This window comes from Thalia democratica, unplaced genomic scaffold (assembly GCF_965202585.1).
Source record: "Thalia democratica unplaced genomic scaffold, ktThaDemo2.hap1.1 HAP1_SCAFFOLD_1066, whole genome shotgun sequence".
Lineage (NCBI taxonomy): Eukaryota > Metazoa > Chordata > Thaliacea > Salpida > Salpidae > Thalia > Thalia democratica.
Genome location: NW_028139990.1, coordinates 1 through 5,000, shown reverse-complemented (window position 1 = coordinate 5,000; position 5,000 = coordinate 1). Strand labels below are relative to the sequence as shown.

Below are 5,000 nucleotides of genomic sequence, written 5' to 3'. Positions count from 1 at the left end.
TTTGTACGTCGGCCTTTTGAAGTCACTTAACTTATTCTCGAGCACCTACCGTCGTTGCTACCTCACCCGAGGCCAGCAGGCTGCTCACGCTTCAGCTGTGAAATCGCCAGACCAGCTGTCTTTGACGACACGCTCCTCAATTAAGAAACGAGTCGCAGGCACTTTCAAACTAATGAAAGGATCGGTGTGTTAAAGACCCTGAGACGGACGTGGCCCCAGGATTACCCGAGGCCGCAATATACGCGTTCAGAATATCGATGCTCAATGTGTCCTGCAATTCACATTACTTCTCGGAGCTAGCTCCGTCCTTCATCGACGCTCGAGCCGAGTGATCCACCGCTAAGAGATCTCTCTGTGTTAATCAATCTCAATGGCACCAAAAAATCGTGTTCAAAAAGAAGCGGCCGCGCCAGCACTTGCGTGCTGAATTATTACTCCCGCTGTCAGGAAGCAACGCGACCGAACTATAACAGTTACAGGGCTCGGTCCCTTCGAAGAAGAGACGTCGCTTGAAATCAAATTTTCGATTCGTTAATGATCCTTCCGCAGGTTCACCTACGGAAACCTTGTTACGACTTTTACTTCCTCTAAATGATCAAGTTCGATCGTCTTTTCGAACACCGGCGAGTGCGTTTGCCGCACGTACCAGGCTCAATCGGAGGACCTCACTAAACCCATCAATCGGTAGTAGCGACGGGCGGTGTGTACAAAGGGCAGGGACGTAATCAACGCAAGCTAATGACTCGCGCTTACTGGGAATTCCTCGTTCAAGGGAAACAATTGCAAGTCCCTATCCCTAGCACGACCGGGGTTCAACGGATTACCCGGACCTTGCGGCCTAGGGAACACACGATGATCCGGTCAGTGTAGCGCGCGTGCGGCCCCGAACATCTAAGGGCATCACAGACCTGTTATTGCTCAATCTCGTGTGGCTAAACGCCACTAGTCCCTCTAAGGAAGTTGTCTCCGACCCAATGGGTCGAGCAGCTATTTAGCAAGTAAGAGTCTCGTTCGTTATCCGGAATTAACCAGACAAATCGCTCCACCAACTAAGAACGGCCATGCACCACCACCCACAGAATCAAGAAAGAGCTCTTCAATCTGTCAATCCTCGCTGTGTCCCGGGCCGGGTGAGATTTCCCGTGTTGAGTCAAATTAAGCCGCAGGCTCCACTCCTGGTGGTGCCCTTCCGTCAATTCCTTTAAGTTTCAGCTTTGCAACCATACTTCCCCCGGAACCCAAAGACTTTGGTTTCCCGGAAGCTGCCGGACAGTTCTTAAGTTCGACACTGCCCGATCGCTAGTCGGCATCGTTTAAGGTCAGAACTAGGACGGTATCTGATCGTCTTCGAACCTCTGACTTTCGCTCTTGATTAAAAGAAAACATTCTTGGCAAATGCTTTCGCAGTCGTTCGTCTTGCGCCGATCCAAGAATTTCACCTCTAACGGCACAGTACGGATGCCCCCGTCCGTTCCTATTAATCATTACCTCGTGCTCCGAAAACCAACAAAATAGAACCGAGGTCCTATTCCATTATTCCATGCAACATTATACAAGCGTAAAGCCTGCTTTGAACACTCTAATTTTTCAAGGTAAACTTGCCGGGACCACCGCAACACTCAGTTAAGAGCACCGCGAAGGCACCGACCAACAAGAACAACGAGGCCAGTGCTAGCCTTTCGACCGACCAACCTCGCCGTCCCTATATCCAACTACGAGCTTTTCAACCGCAACAACTTAAATATACAACTTTTGGAGCTGGAATTACCGCGGCTGCTGGCACCAGACTTGCCCTCCAATGGATACTCGTTAAAAAGTTTAAAGTGTACTCATTCCAATTGCAGGACCTCGTACGAGGTCTGCATTGTTATTTTTCGTCACTACCTCCCCGAGCCGGAATGGGTAATTTGCGCGCCTGCTGCCTTCCTTGGATGTGGTAGCCGTTTCTCAGGCTCCCTCTCCGGAATCGAACCCTGATTCTCCGTCACCCGTTACACAACCTCGGTAGGCGATACCGTACCGACGATAGTTGATAGGGCAGTTGCTTTAATGAGATGTCGCCAGCACTAGGCCGTGCGATCCGCAAGCTTATCCAGAGTCACCATTGTAACGACCCGAAAGCCGGTTAGTTTTGGTCTGATAAATGCGCGCCTCACGTCAGTTCGGCGCTTTACGCATGTATTAGCTCTAGAATTGCCACAGTTATCCATGTAAAAGCGTACAATCAAATGAACCATATCTGATTTAATGAGCCATTCGCAGTTTCACTGTACGTGAGCTCGTACTTACACTTGCATGGCTTAAATCTTTGAGACAAGCATATGACTACTGGCAGGATCAACCAGAATAACTATCCGAGGGCGTTTAAACCCGTTGCTCGACTGAGCGTTTTTACTGTATAAATACAGACCTTTTCTATCACTCGGCTTAAAAGCCTTGCGAACGTTACTGAAGTCGGCGCCGGCCTTTTGCTGTTTAAAGCGCCAGCCCGCGTCGACTGCAGCATGCAGCTATACAACTGACTGTTCTTTCTCCCGACCAACGTTTGCCTTCTGCCGGTTAACTCGTCAGCAGCAACACGCCATCTGTCTGCTGCAGTTACCCGCCTCGAGCCGTGCCTGCGTCGGCTACTCGTCTCGACGACTTCGCAAAGCTATAAGCCTACCGCCGCTGGACGCTTGTAGTTTTTCATACGCTGCTCCGATGCGTTTACATAGCACGTTCGCCGCCGCTGCAATAGCCGCGCCTCGGGTGCTAAACAGTAATGCTTTAAGCCCGCTTTCTCGCCAAGTCGACCGAACGCACAAACACGTCTCTCTCACTAGTGTAAAGTAAATGCATACGCGTATGATGCTCAAATGTTGTTGTTGAACTTTTTGCCGATTTTTCCCGATTTTTTTTAAATTTCTTTGTTTCTTTTCAATTTTTTAATATTTTAAGCTTATTTATGCTACGTTTAAATGTTTTAATACTTTTTTTATACTTTATTTAATATGTTTAAAAGAAATAAATAAAAAATAATATATATAAACTACTTTTTATAATGTTTTAAATATGTTTGTTTATTATATTAAGCTTTATTTGTATTATTTTTTATTTAAACTTACTTTTTAAATCTTTATATTTGTTTTATCGTTTTAAGCACATTGCGATAAATATAATAAACAAACTAATAATAATAATAAAAAAAAAAAAAAAACATATGCTTATTTTATATGTTTCATTTTATTTTTATTTAAACTTACCTTTCAAACCTTAATACTCGTTTTATTTTTTTAAGCAGATCGCGATAAATATAATAAACAAACAATTAAATAAAAATAAATAAAAATAAAATAAAAAAATCAAACAAAAGCTTATTTTATATGTTTCATTTTATCTTTATTTAAACTTCCTTTTAAACCTTTATAATTGTTTTATTTTTTAAGCACATCGCGATAGATATAATAAACAAACAATGAAATAAAAATAATAATAATAATAATAATAATAAATCATAAGCTTATTTTGTATGTTTCATTTTATTTTATTTAAAACTTACAACTTAAACCTTTGTATTTGTTCTATTCTTTTAAGCACATCGCGATAAATATAATAAGCAAACAATTAAATAAAAATAAAATAAAAAATCAAACATAAGCTTATTTTATATGTTTCATTTTATCTTTATTTAAAATTACTTTTTAAACCTTTATAGTTGTTTTATTTTTTAAGCACATCGCGATAGATATAATAAACAAACAATGAAATAAAAATAATAATAATGAAAAAAAAATCATAAACTTATTTTATATGTTTCATTTTATTTTTATTTAAACTTACTTTTTAAATCTATATAGTTGTTTTATTTTTTAAGCACATGGCGATAAATATAATAAGCAAACAATTAAATAAAGATAATAACAAATAAATAAAACAATACGGCTAAACTATAAAAAGAAAACTAAATAACTGATAAATACTTGTAAAACATTATTTGAAAAATTTATTTTGAAACACAACACGATTGATTTATAAATAATAATATAATTTTAATTTGTGTAGTTCATTTAAAGTAGTCTCCCTTTTTGCTTCTGGTTTTATTAGAGTTATATATAACAATAAATTGTGTAGTTTATTTAAAGTAGTCTCCCTTTTTGCTTCTAGTTTAATTAAAGTTATATAACACATACTATAGTAAGTTAAATAAACTATAGTAACTTTATAAAACTACTTTACAAAATACATTTGTATAATTTAATAACTTTAAAATAACTATCAAGAATAAAATAGAATAGAATAGCTTTAAGTTTAGTATACAATTGGTATGTAAATTGTGTAGTTTATTGAAAGTAGTCTCCTTATTTGCTTCTGGTTTTACTTGAGTTACATAACGTTAAATAAACATACTTAATAAACGTAACCATCAATACTGTCATTTTAATAAAACTAAGTACAAATAACAATACAAATACAAGAACTTTAAAAAGCCTTCGCTTGTATCTGTTGGTAACAGTAAATAACCTATTATGACTCACAATACAAGAGTGCGAAATTTATTTTTCATTTGATTTTTCAGGTATTTATTTATTTGTGGAAATAAACTTTTTTATTACATTAGAAACTAATTGAATTTTTCCTCTAACTATACCTATTATTATATTTAGTATGCTTAAAAGTAATAAAATGAAACGTCGCGATTATATAATAAACAAACAATCAAACAAACAAAGAAATAAAAAAAAATATTTTTTTAAACTTATATTTCAACTATATGTCTTATTTTATTTTCATTTAAACTTACTTTAAACCTCTGTATTTGTTATATATATTTCAACACAATACGATTAAACTATAAGACAAACAACAAAATAAAATAATCACATTAATAAATACACTAAGCAAATAGCTAGAATAAATATAAATAGTTCAATATATACAATATATTTCTTCTATTTTTAAGTTACTTGTTAAACATATTTATTTAAAAATGTTTCTTTAGAATATAAAACTAACAGTTG

General features: G+C 36.6%; 2 non-coding genes across 2 annotated transcripts; both read right to left on the bottom strand.

Moving 5' to 3' along the window:
• Positions 1 to 193: 193 nt before the first annotated feature.
• On the bottom strand, positions 194 to 348 carry LOC145847725 (5.8S ribosomal RNA). Its single transcript, XR_014371479.1, has one exon. It is a non-coding gene; the product is annotated as a 5.8S ribosomal RNA (ribosomal RNA).
• Positions 349 to 532: 184 nt separating this feature from the next.
• Positions 533 to 2,348, bottom strand: LOC145847732 (small subunit ribosomal RNA). Its single transcript, XR_014371486.1, has one exon. It is a non-coding gene; the product is annotated as a small subunit ribosomal RNA (ribosomal RNA).
• Positions 2,349 to 5,000: the final 2,652 nt, after the last annotated feature.